This window comes from Octopus sinensis, linkage group LG2 (assembly GCF_006345805.1).
Source record: "Octopus sinensis linkage group LG2, ASM634580v1, whole genome shotgun sequence".
Lineage (NCBI taxonomy): Eukaryota > Metazoa > Mollusca > Cephalopoda > Octopoda > Octopodidae > Octopus > Octopus sinensis.
Genome location: NC_042998.1, coordinates 49,495,025 through 49,509,255, shown reverse-complemented (window position 1 = coordinate 49,509,255; position 14,231 = coordinate 49,495,025). Strand labels below are relative to the sequence as shown.

General features: G+C 38.7%; 1 protein-coding gene and 1 long non-coding RNA gene across 3 annotated transcripts in view; one reads left to right on the top strand and one right to left on the bottom strand.

Annotated features, from left to right (window-relative positions):
- Window positions 1-14,231, bottom strand: part of LOC115232626 (CD109 antigen-like) — a 189,139-nt gene that overhangs the window by 150,548 nt on the left and 24,360 nt on the right. The gene's annotated exons all lie outside the window — the stretch shown is intronic.
- Window positions 11,683-14,231, top strand: part of LOC118767860 — a 22,605-nt gene continuing 20,056 nt past the window's right edge. The window contains exon 1 of the long non-coding RNA XR_005003765.1: window positions 11,683-11,761. This is a non-coding gene — a long non-coding RNA (uncharacterized LOC118767860). The remainder of the gene's footprint in view (window positions 11,762-14,231) is intronic.

The following is a 14,231-nucleotide window of genomic DNA, read 5'->3' as shown; positions in this document are numbered from 1 at the left end:
CAAATTAACTAACTAACTAACTAACTAACACTTGCCCAAAGTACCACGTAGTGGGACTGAGCCCGGAACCATGTGGTTGGTAAGCAAGCTACTTACCACACACCCACTCCTATATATATATATATACATACATATGGGAGATATGTGCATGTGTGTGTGTGTGTGTGTGTGTGTGTGTGTGTGATGCTAGTTTCTTTTTGTGCTCAAGTGACAATAGATTAAGTACAAAGCTTTAAACAAAACATAAAATATTGGGGTCGATTTGTTCGGCTAAAACCTTTAAAGACGGTCCCCCAGGATATACCAGCGTACGGCCACTCTGTCATTCTATAAAACCTTTTCTGGTATCTTTTATCTTTTACTTGTTTCAGTCATTTGACTGCGGCTATACTGGGGCACCGCCTTGAGGGGTTTTTAGTCGAACAAGTTGACTCTAGGACATATAATTATTTGAAACCTAGTACTTATTCTATCGTTCTCTTTTGCCGAACCACTAGATTACGGGGACGTAATTACACCACCACGGGCTGTCAAGCAGTGGCGGGAGTAAAACACAGACACACACACATAGATATATAGAGAATCTTTGTGGTTTTCGTCGCTGTTTACAATTATCTTTAAAAAAATTTTTTTAATGTATCGTATAGATGTAATTTTTGACGCTGAATCCGAATTTGGTATTCATTTATTCCAGAAAAATTTTGAAAAAATGTTAGAGGTGCTCAAAGTTTGATAATTTTCAGAATTTTCAGCCAATCAGAAAACAGCGCGTTCGCTGCCTCTTCCTTCAACGATGGGGGAAGGGGGCATCGGCATGTCAAGACACTTAACTAGCTACAGTAAACAGGAAAACATGAAAACATTCGTGGTTGTTAGAAATAACGGTCAAAACATTAAAATAAACATGAGCTAAGCTAACATTAAAACATTCACGAGCAAATAGAATATTTAAAAACTACGAACAAACCAACAGGAATTGCTAGAAATAACAGTCAAAGAATTAAAATATACACGAGCAAAGTAAACAGTGAAAACAGTGAAAAACATTCGCGAGCAAATTGAATATTTAAAAGCTATGGACAAACCAACAGGAGTTGCTAGAAATAACAATCAAAACATTGCTAAAAACAGACATTTATAAGTTTTAAAAATTCAAGAACGAAAGTTTGCAATTACACTCTAGGATTTTATAAAATAAATTATCTTTCTCATGTAAATGTCAACAATGGATCGGTGTGTCCCACACTGGCGTTTGTTTCCACGCTTTAAAGATGCCCAGGTACTCTCAATTTGTTGATTACACTTAGTTTGGTGGTTACGTTCCTTGTGCGCATGCGCAGCATCTTTGGTTACTAAGAAAACAGTTCTTTGCCACAGTGATGTGTAAAATATTCGCTTTTGATTGGTTAAAATACCCAAATTTTGCAAATTTTAAAGGCTAATAACTTTTTAATTGTGGATTTGTAGAGAAAATGAATTTCATTTTCATAATTAGTATACAAAACTTAATCCATATACCAAATTTGAAAACAATTGGAACAAAATTGTAAAAACAGTGACGAAAACCACAAAGATCCTAGATAGATATACGACGAACTCCTTTCAGTTTTCGTCTACCAAATCCACTCATCAGGCTTTGGTCAGGCTTTGGTCGGCCCGTAAAAGACACTCGCACAAGCTGTTGCACAGTTGGACTGAACTCAAAGCGGCATGATTGGAAAGCAAGCTTCATAACCACACATCCACACCTGTGCTTAGTATTGGAACATTATTTTTCGGTTCCTTTTAAATCCTTCTATTTTATTGGTATGATTTGATAAAAAAAAAATTGGCGCTTTTTTCATTCTTATTGTTTCTATTAGGTATCGATTTATTCAAAATGCTGCACGCTCCTCATTCTTTACTTTCTTTCTATAATTGCGATGTTTGAGGTTATTTTACAATTGCTCATACACCCGAAAACAAAAGGAAAGTCGACCACGTGGTCCATTTATTTCAGTCTATATTGAAGCAAACGAAAGTGACGAGTTGTAAAATTAATATTATTTCAAAAATTGAGTGTCTCCTAATATGCTTCAGCTATTACAGAAAGCATAAGCGCTGTGGATCTAATCTTCACCTTAAATAAACCATTGCTGGATTTCTCAGCAAGAAAATACCTTACTTTACAAAACTGATAGGATCTTTTCGGTTTGAACGGCAGTTTTTTAAAATAATTTCCACGTAACTAAACACTTTTAAACTTCGTATACTGGTAGAATGTGTTTATAAAACATCTTTTTCTCTTGGCTTTATTGAGAAAATTCTATAGTTTGTAAGATATCTGTTGCTTTTTTTTCTTCAATTTCTGAAATTTCAACCAATCAATGACGTCCATTGCGGTAAAAAAAATATTCTGTGCCGTATGAAAATGTCCTTCGTTTAAGAAACAGATTGGGTTTATTTACATTTGTGAAGAAAAAAAGATACCCTTCCCCCACCCCTAACTCTAACCCTAACCCTAAAATAGATTGAAATGCAATAGATCGATACTAGGGTCATAATTATGGGTGACAATTTCATATGACACCGCTAGAAAAAACTGCCGTTCAAACCAAAAAGATCCAAGTGATATATTACGTTAAACTCTCCGATGAATAATTCTTGTAATGTTTTTCAGAAAGTGTTCAGTTATTCATTTATTGCATCCTGCAACACTATACTCGTCTCATGTTGCCTGCGTTACGAAATATTTTTTTTATATTTCGGTCACTTGGTTTCATTTTGCATCCTCTTAGCGACTGTTATTCTTTTAGTTGCTCGCCCTACATCTTTGTTCTTCGTCTGATGTGGTGTGCATTACAAGAGCAGTTTATAATTTGTCGTTTATCTTCTATTTTTTACTTGTTTCAGTCAATAGACTGCAGCTATGCTGGGACACCACCTTGAAGAGTTTTGGTCGAATAAATCGACCCCAGGATTTATCTTTTAATCCTAGTACTTATTCTATCGGTCTTTTTCTCCCGAACCGCTCAGTTACGGGAACGTAAACACACCAGTTGTCAAGCGGTCAGTGGGTGGGTTGTTGAGAAAAACACAGACACAAGGACATACACAAGTAGATATGTATGTGTGTATGTGTGTGTGTGTGTGTGTGTCTGTGTGTGTACAGTTTCGTCGCCCTGCGTACATCTCGAACAGTCACACTTGTCACCTTGTCTATAGAGTTCATATAGCTCCTCTTGGTAGCACTGCCAGACCAGGGCTTTCTGAAAGGTATACATCAGTGGTTCCCAAAGTCGGCGGTACTGCCTCCTTTGAGACAGTGAAAAAATACAAGTGGACGCTGAACAAAAGTGGGGGTGATAATGGGGTGACCAAAGGTGGGTGATGGATGTAAAAAAATCCCAAAATAATGGGTTAAGTGTTATTTATGATATACAGTTGTTTTGAATTTGCTGCAGAAAATGGTCTATGTTTGTGACGGTGAATTAGGATCGCTAGGAATGTGGCCTGGAGTCTAAGGAAGCAGCAGCCTGAAAAAAATTGAGAATCACTGATATACATAATAGCTTTAGTGCATGTCTGCGCTTTAGCAGCCATTGCCTGTCAAGCATGACTTCGTAGAGCGCTGGCAACAGATGGACCATCTGGCCAGTGGAATGCGTCCCTTCCAAGCAAAACTGATTGGCAGAACCAAAAGTGGATTGGCAGGACCAAAAATGTATCGGAAAAATATCTCTTACAGTATTTGTTCTAGTTCTTTACGTTCAGAGTTCAAATCCTGCCGAGGTCAATTTTGTCGTCCAACCCTCCGATAAAATGAAGTACCAGTCAAATACCGGGGTTGATGATACTGACTAACCACTCCCTCTCAAAATTACTAGCCTTGTGACTACATTAGAAATCTCATTATTATTAATTATTATTATTATTATTATTATTATTATTATTATTATTATTATTATTATCATTATTATAATTATCATTATTATCATTATTATTATTATTATTATTATTATTATTAAGGCGGCGAGCTTAGCGGTATTTCGTCTGCCGCTACTTTCTGAGTTCAAATTCTGTCGAGGCCGACCTTTGCCTTTCCTCCTTTTGGGATCGATTAAATAAGTACCAGTTAAGCACTGGGATCGATGTAATCGACTTAATCCCTTCTCCTAAATTTGAGGCATTGTGCTTCCGAGTAGAAAGGATTATTATTATTATTATTGTTATTATTATTATTATTATTATTATTATTATTATTATTATATTATTATTATTATTATTATTATTATTATCATTATCATTATTATTATTATTATTATCATTATCATTATTATTATTATTATTATTATTATTATTCCGGGATATGTAAGACGTTTTTTCGAACACGCTTCGTAAGTTATGCTTAAACTGTGTTTTTCACACTGTCTGTACAAATATATGTGATTAATTTTTCTTATAAACTGACAATAAGAAGACTAAGAATCTGTTGATAGGCTTTCGGTGGCTATTTCTGCCCCGTAAGGACCAGTATTTACTTATACATTTTAATTATCCATTGCATTGTGTAAAAAAAAGAAACATCGTCGTCATCATCATTATTATCATCGGTATTAGCAACCATGGAAGCGCTAAGGGGAAAAGCCATCCAACAACCAGCCCTCCCACAGAAGAAGACTCCCCCCTCATATCACTTACCCCCAACAACAGTAGCAGCGTAAGCAATGTGAAATTGTGCAAAATTCATGAAATTAGTTACAACAAAACAGCAGCAGGGACAAGGGTGTCAATGGTAGAAGTGGCGGAAGTAGTAGTGATGGTGGGGGTGGAGACAGCACAGGCTGCGACATTAAGACAGATAGTTGCAGAAACAAAAACGGCAATAATACCAGTAGCAGTCGCAGTGATAGCAGCACAGACGGTGGCAGCAGAACCAACAACAGTAATGGTAGAGAAGAAATTGAAGGCAGCAGTGGTAGCGGTGATGGTCGCAACAAAATAAGGGGCTGCAACCCCACCACCACAACAAACAACAACAGCAGCAGTAGCAATAAAATCAACACCAACGAGAACAATACCAATATTACCTACAACAACAACAAGAACACGTTCGCAGCAACAGCGGCCAGAACAAGACCACGTTACAGCATAGACCTCACGAACAAAAACAAAAAGTTGGCAGAAGCCTGGAAGCTTATCAATATTGAAGAAAGCTGGGCCAACTTAACCATATCAAAAGAGGCAACTGAAACAGTGGGAAAAAAACTGGTTCATTTCGGATGCATTTCAGCAGTCAAAGAAACCTTTTAATATCTGCACAAGCAGATATTAAAGCTGCCCTGAGATGTATCAGATATGATACCGAATACATAGCGAGGGGCAGACAATGCGACACCATTTCGGTGCTTTTGAAGTCAGAAACCCTCGCTATGAAGCACTCAGTGACCCTTTGAAAAACCAACACGGCCATTATGTACCAATGCCATATGGGGAAATGAATAGCGTATGTCTGCATTCCCAGGATTCCACCAGGACTTGACATTTGATGGCTTCTGAGATGCATAATCGAGAAAGGGTCAGATACCGTCCCGATAGAGGTGACAAAAACTGCCAGGGAGGACTGGTCCCGGGTGGATCTGGAGATACTTCTCCAGATCAGGCCCGAAAACTTCAAAAGAATCCAGGACCACATCCATCTCCAAAACGGGACGGTATTGCACATAATGACTGAGGGCAGAAGGCCGCCTTGTTTCGTTTGTGGAGAAACTACTCATTTGCGAGCTATCTGCTCTCAACTGACTGAAGGTACAAGGGGTCGAAGGTCGCCACTGCTGCCTACGCCGGGACAAGGACCACAACCAACACCAACACCGGCAACACCACCAGCAACAACAAACGAAACACTACCAAAGATATTAACTACCCTAGGGGCAACGAAGAAAGCTCTCCCACCCCCTCACACCAAAAAATATACATAAATAAAAATATAAACATACACACAGACACACAGTCACAGACCCTTCATCTTCCATTAGTAAAGATGAAGGAAAACCAAAAGACCCCCCCCCCCAAAAAAAAAAGAACCAAAAAAAGGCACAAAAGAAAAACACCACAAATCATAACAACACCCACAATAAAAAATACAGACACCACCCATGCAAACATCTCAATAACACCAACACAACCAAAGCCATCACTATCACTAGAATCCCCCAAACGCAAACAAGCTAAACAGACACAAGAACAAACACTCACACAAACATCAGGAACTGCAGATACCACACTCACAGTAAACACAGACACAACCAAAGCAATAAAGACCACTACCACTACAGTCAAGCAAACAAATAAAACAACACCAACACAAAACACCCAACTTCGTACTCATCAGAAAGGAGATCAAAACTCTTAATAGCCACCTCTCGGAACCCTATAAGATCTCCCGATCGGTCCGTCAAGGGCACCCTCTCTCCTCCCTTCTGAACGAATTGACTTTTGAGCCTTTACAGCAGAAGCTGGAGTTACTGAAGAGCATCTCACTCGAACCGAAGCGCGGAAGGGCTGTGTCGGTTTATTCGGTCGACATCACCGTGATGGTATCGGACACATCAGAAATTGAGGTGGTCGGCACATCATTGGAGAAATATGAAAAGTTGACAGGAGCAAAACTTAATCCGGAAAAGTCGGTGGGCTTGCAACTTGGCACCTGGAGAGGTAAGTCCATGCCGTCCAACAGCGTCGTTTGGCGCTCGACAGACGGACCGGTAAAGTTGCTTGGAGTTTGGTTCAGATCAGACCTGCAGGTGGATAAAAATTGGGACGAAGTGACGAGCAGGGTAGCCAGTCTCACACAGAAATAGACTGCAAGGAAGCTGTTACTGAAAGGTCGGGCAGCGGCGGTGAATGAATACATCGTATCCGTCATCTACTACCGCCTGACCGTCGTGCCTTGCCCCTGTTCACCCCACGCTAAGTTGAAGCGCCTTCTCTGCAAATTCTTGCTGAGGGGAAAGATTCCATTGGTGAGGAGGGCTATCTACTGCCAACATCCTCTATGCGGAGGGCTGGATATGCTGTGGCTAATGATGCACAGGCATGAGCTGAGGCTGCGGCATCTCCAGATATTCTGCATAAGTGGTGAACAGGTGTGATTGCTGTTTGTCAAACGGGCCTTTCTCCAGCTCGTCTCCCTGATAATAATAATAATAATAATAATTATTATTATTATTATTATTATTATTATTATTATTATTATTATTATTATTAGCAGAATCGTTAGCTCGCCGGGCAAAATGCTTAGCGGTATTTTGTCCATCATTACGTTCTGAGTTTAAATTCCACCAAAGTTGACTTTGCCTTTACCTTTCATCCTTTCGGAGTCAATTAGAATAAGTACCAGTTGAATACTGAAGTCCCTCACCCGAAATTACTAGTCTTGTGTCAAAATATTATTATATTATTATTATTATTATTATTATTATTATTATTATTATTATTATTATTATTATTATGTTTGACTTTTGCTTTGTATTTGTACAAGTTGTCTCCAAGTCTCATCCAGAGACCTCAAGAGGCAACAAGTTAGAATTTCATGCTGGTATTATGCCTAGGGTGTCATATATTTAGTTTTGCACATAGTATTGTTCCGGAGAATGTTTAAGAAAACATAAGAAAATTATGAGCTTGTTTTAAAATTTGAGATTACATAGACAGTATTTTATGTAAGATATGGGCAGTTCCCATGAGCACTATCTTTTGAATTTCTGCCATTTTGGGGTTTCCTGGTATCTGAGGTAGGGATCAGCCCCTTCTGCTACATTTCTAGGGCACCTACGACAACAGGTATTGTTTTGGTCTTGAGGTTCCACATTTTGCCAATTTCTATCTCAAGATCTTTATACTTGCTCAGTTTTTGGTAGATCTTGACCGATACATCTATGTCGATTTAGACAGTCATATCAATGAGAAGGTATGATTTTTGCCAGAAGTCTTTCAATATAATGTCTGGCCTATTCGCATCTATCTTTCTGTCAGTTTGAATGAAGTTCCAGAGGAGTGAGATGTGATAATTTTCAAGCACTGGAGGTGGTTTGTGTTCCCACCAGTTTTTATCATGGGGCAAGTCCAGGTTTTTTCAAATTACCCAGTGAATATATTCTGCTGCTCTATCATGCCTGTTGAGATACTCTATAGGCGCAAGAAGACTGCATATGGAGACAACGTGATCAATGGTTCCATTTTGTTGTTGACATACACGACATGTTGGGCTACTGCTGTTCTTTAATATGTTGGCCTGGTAGTTACTTGTATGTAAGCATTGATCTTGGGTTGCTATGATAAACCCTTCTGTATCTGATTTTAAGCCAGAAGACACTAATCATTGATGGGTCAGGGCTTTGTCAACATCAGCACTATTAGCTCTCTTTGGATATTTGCCATTCAGAGGCTGTTCTTGCCATTTATCAGTAAGAATATCTAAGGCCGCAGTTTTAGCACGGATTTTCATATGCTAGCTTTTTCTGAGCTTGTTTCTGGTATGTCTAATTCTAAAATTTGTTGTATTTGGAATTCACTTAGATATTCCTTTGCCTGTTTTGTTACTGAGTATGATGCTTTCTTGTTTCCATGCTTTGAGACAAGTTTTAACATCCAGTCATCAGAGATTTTCAGGCAGGTGTCTAGGCCAATTGTGGCAATCTTCATTGTTAATTCCAGTTGTAAAAGTCCACGGCCCCACTATTTTCGTGACAAATAAATTCGTTCTATATCTGCCTTAGGATGGTGCATTCTATGCATTGTCAACAATTTTCGTATTTTTCTGTCAAGATTACATATTTCGGTAATTGACTAGTTAATGATATTGAAACTTTAAGTCACGACTGATATGGCTAAAATATTGATCGCTTCGATCCTGTTTCTTGCATTCAGCTCTCTCTCTTGAGTATTGCCCTTACCCTACTATAACATCTTCTTCTGATCCTTTCCCTCATCACATGTTTGATTTTGCCCCCTCCAAATACCCCTAGGTATTTGTAGCTCTCCGCTGGTTCTAACTTCCCAACCACATGGTTTCCGGTTCAGTCCCATTGTATGGTATCTCGGGCAGTTATATTCTACTATAGGCCTGGGTCGCCCCAGGTTTCGTGAGTGGATTTGATAGACGAAAACTCTTTTCTTTATTCACCATTACGATTTTAAAATGAAGAGAGGACGAAACAAGGACAGACAAACAGACAGGGGTCGGGGAACGAATGAGGATGAACGTTAAAAATTACAAAAAAAAAATACGGATGAAGTAAAAGAATCGAATGCTTAACAATGATGAAGTGGAAGACGTGGTCAACCCCACAAACCACATTCTAACACTGAAGACTTTATTTTCCTTTTATATTCCCACTCAAACAGGTTCATTCACAAATTTGATAGACGAAAACTGAAAGAAGCCCGTTAAATATTCACACAGCGAATAGAGTGAGCAAGTTGTTTTAGCACATAAATCAACAATTCTTTCCTCAATGTTCAATCTCAAGAGTATTGCTATGTTTTATAATGAACACAACTTTAGATTTCTGAGGTACCACTATACTGATACAATCGAACATCAACTCTTCAGGGTTATATATAACATCCATTGGCTACTGTAACCTATATTATCAACAGTTAACACCTATTGCCAGTAGGTCTGTTTATATGATTACATTTGTATGTCATAAGTAAAACGAAATTTAAAAAATATAACATTAAATCACAATTCAAATCAACCGGTCAAGAAATTGGATGGGAAGGAAGAAAATTTGGAAAACAATCATAAAACGAGAAAATAAATCGGTAGATAATATTTTCTGTTTCCACAAGATATATAAATCATTTGGCTTGTTAATATACTGTGTTTTCTTTGAATTTTTTTCTTTCTCTCCATAGTAAGTAAGACGTGCCCTTTAAGATATTAATAACTTTATCTTTGACTCCATATCTGTTTGCATCCGTGCATGTGTGCATGTGTGGAATCATGGCCGCTGAATTTAATGGTGGCTGAAATTTAGCCTTTGTGTCGACATGTACTTTGATAGTTTCCTCCATCTACGTCACATTGTGATAATGGTGCGGAAAAATGTGCACAGTTTATCTTAGTGGCTGATGGAATAAATATCTGGTTTTAAAAAAAATAATAGTTTAAGAAAACAGACTATTAACCTATTAGCGCCCATCATCCTTTTTCTTAGGACCAGAAGGATAATCTATCATATTTCTGAAACACCTGTATTCTGCTTAGATATCAAGACTGAAGTGTCTTTCAAATATTGTAATAATGTTTTTTATATATTTAGTATCAGATAAAGTTGTATTAAAAAAAGATTATTGTTAATAAATCAAATAAAATTATTTGGGCACTAATGGGTTAAATTATTTAGATATCCTTTGGTGACAGAAAATATTATCTGATTTATTTTGTTTTATGTTTTATCTTTTTCTTTCTCTGCTCTTTCTCCTTTCTCTTATTTAGCGACCGGTTGGTTTGAATTGTGGTGCATTCTGTATCTTTTCATTATTTTGGCAGAATCGTTAGCACGCTGGACGAAATGCTAAGCGGTATTTCGTCTGCCGCTACGTTCCGAGTTCAAATTCCGCCGAGGTCGACTTTGCCTTTCACCCTTTCGGGTTCGATTAAATAAGTACCAGTTGTGCACTGGGGTCGATATAATCGACTTAATCCGTTTGTCTGTCCTTGTTTGTCCACTCTATGTTTAGCCCCTTGTGGGTAGTAAAGAAATAGGTATTTCGCCCATCATTATGTCCTAAATTCAAATTCCGCCGAGGTCCATTTTGCTTTTCATCCTTTCGGGTTCGGTAAATTAAGTACCAGTGAAACACTAGGGTCGATGTAATTGAATAGTCCCCTCCCCACAAATTTCAGGCCTTGTGCTCCAGTAGAAAGGGTTATTTTGGCAGAATCATTAGCATACTGGACGAAATGTTTAACGGTATTTCGCCCGTCGTTACGTTCTGAGTTCAAATTGCCTTTCATCCTTTCGGAGTCGATAAATTAAGTACCAATTGAGTTTTGGGGTCGATGTAATCAATTATCACCCTCCCCCGCAAATTTCAGGCATTGTGCCTATTGTAGAAAGGATTATTTTATTATTTTTTTATTTTATACTATATTTTATTTTATTTTATTTTATCTTACTTTTTTGCTTGTGATATGCAAATGTAATAATATAAACACACCTACCGACAATTGGTGGTATAATCTGTTGATAATACAAACTACAGCAGCAAATGGATTTTATATACATCTATGAAGAATCAACGTTCAATTGCATCAGAAATCTATAGTTGCATATCGATGAAAAATTGTAAAATTATGTAATAAAACAACTTGCTCACTCCATTCTCCTTGTGAATGATAATATAAATTCTGTGGATCTCAATAGATTTTAAGAAATATGATCTGTAAAACAATCGATTTCCGATTTCAAGTCCGATCTGATAACTTGTACCCGTTGACGAGTTTAAAATATTTAACTCCAGGGTTAACACCCGAATGAAATTAATGCGCGCGCGTGTGTCCACCACCACCACCACCACTGGACAACCATTATTAGTTTAAGTCTCCGTAACTCAGTGGTTCGGCAAAAGCGACCGATAGAATAAGTATCGGAGTTACATAAAAAAATCCTGGGGTCGATTTGCTCGAGCAAAAGGGCAAAAGCTCGTTCGATCTCGATTTTCAGTATGAATACGGACCGCGAAAGCGTGGCCCATCGATCCTTTCCGAGTGGCTGTGTGGTAAGTAGCTTGCTTACCAACCACATGGTTCTGGGTTCAGTCCCACTGCGTGGCACCTTGGGCAAGTGCCTTTAACTATAGCCTCGGGCCGACCAAAGCATTGTGAGTGGATTTGGTGGACGGAAACTGAAAAGAAGCCCGTCGTATACATGTATGTATGTATGTGTGTGTGTGTGTGTGTGTGTGTGTGTGCGTGCGTGGGTGTGTGCGTGTGTGCATGTGTGTGCGTGTGTGTATGTTTGTGTGTCTGTGTCTGTGCCCCCAACATCGCTTGACAACCGATGCTGGTGTGTTTACGTCCCCGTAACGTAGCGGTTCGGCAAAAGAGACCGATAGAGTAAGTACTAGGCTTACAAAGAACAAGTCCTGGGGTCGATTTGCTCGACTAAAGGCGATGCTCCAGCATGGCCGCAGTCAAATGACTGAAACAAGTAAAAGAGTAAAAGAGAAAGAGTGAAGCAACGTCCCAGCATGGCCGCAGTCTAACAACTAAAACAAATAAACGAGAAAACGATAAGATTTTTTTTTATTTTTCAACTGAATAATTTCTTCCTTTTTTTGTCATATCCCTCTAAAATTTTCGTTGTATTCCATCATTTCTCTTATCCACTCGCAGCATTTGTTTTATGTATTTATTAAGCGAAAAGATCCGACTTCTGTTGAAAAACTGTACTACCACTTAGCGGAAGTAACGCTTGATAACCCCCAACCCACTCCTCGAACTGATATTTGTTGGATTATACCCAAGGGCTGATTTTAGTATTACGACTAAACGAAACATCAGTTACACAGTTCCTTGATTATTTTCTCCCCCTAGGTTTATAAGACTTTGCAATATTACGCACTTTAATCACACATATCAGCAAGTCAACTAGCGTTACAGATTAACCAGTCATAAACTTACGAAATTATGAGAAATACGATATGCTTTGTAAATAAATTTTGAATATATAACTGCTTTTGTAAAAGAAATAAATGCTAGAAAGGAATTCCTTCAATAAAAAGATTAAGTTTCAGACAGAAGGAAGGGAGGGAAAGAGCGAACACATACTCAGACTCCAGACGGTGGTGACTGAATTATTAGGAAGATTGCAACCCTCTAGATATTCCAACTGTTCTTAGGTGGTATATTTAATTCATCATCCAGATAGAAAGTCCTCAGTTTACAAACACACAAGTTAAATATGCAGTCTTGAGATAATTATTTCCTTATTTCTTTTTACTGACAGTCCAGTCAACGCGGCTTCGAAAAGACTCACGGTTGCTGTCATTAAGACGTTTGCAGGTGTGGCTGTGTAGTAGCACCCACTACACTTTCGGAGTGGTTGACGTTAGGAAGGGCATGCATCTGTAGAATCTCTGCCAGATCGGATTGGAGCCTGGTGCAGCCATCTGGCTCGCCAGTCCTCAGTCAAACCGTCCAACCCATGCCAACATGGAAAGCGGACGTTAAACAATGATGATGATGATGATGATGATGATGATGATGATGATGATGATGATGATAGATGTATATGTACAGATGTGTTTCAACTTTTGGCACGAGGCCAACAAATTTAAAGGAGAAGCAAGACGATTACAACGATCCTTCGTACTTGACAAGTTCTCTATTTCACAGAACGCGAAAGGGTGAAAGGTAGAGTCGAACTCGGCGGAATTTGAACTCGGAACGTAAACAACTATAGGCGCAGGAGTGGCTGTGTGGTAAGTAGCTTGCTAACCAACCACATGGTTCCGGGTTCAGTCCCACTGCGTGGCATCTTGGGCAAGTGTCTTCTGCTATAGCCTCGGGCCGACCAATGCCTTGTGAGTGGATTTGGTAGACAGAAACTGAAAGAAGCCTGTTGTATATATATATGTATGTGTGTTTGTGTGTTTGTCCCCCTAGCATTGCTTGACAACCGATGCTGGTGTGTTCCCGTCACTTAGCGGTTCGGCAAAAGAGACCGATAGAATAAGTACTGGGCTTACAAAGAATAAGTCCCAGGGGTCGATTTGGTCGACTAAAGGCGGTGCTCCAGCATGGCCGCAGTCAAATGACTGAAACTAGTAAAAGAGTAAAAGAGTAACTAGAAGAAATACCGTTAACAGAGAATAAAATCATCATTGGTAGCTTGAAAAGTAGAATTAATATAACCGAGTCATGCAAAGAATGTAGGATCAGTAGCACGAGAGAGCTTGGTACGGAAGATGAACCTGTGCATGAAAAATAGCGAGAACCGAAAAAAAAAAAAAAAAAAAAAAAAGAAAAGAAAAGGAGAAAAAAAGCAACTGGGGCGATGAGAAGCGTAAATAACAACAATGATGAGTGTTAAATATGCAATATATTTTAATAGACGCTAAACTAAATATGAGCCATCAACCGTCTCTAACACTCGCGAAAACATTGCGACGATAATTTTCAAGTAGAAAAGAGACGAATCTCTCTCCTTCTCTCTCTTCCTCTCTGTCTTCCTCCC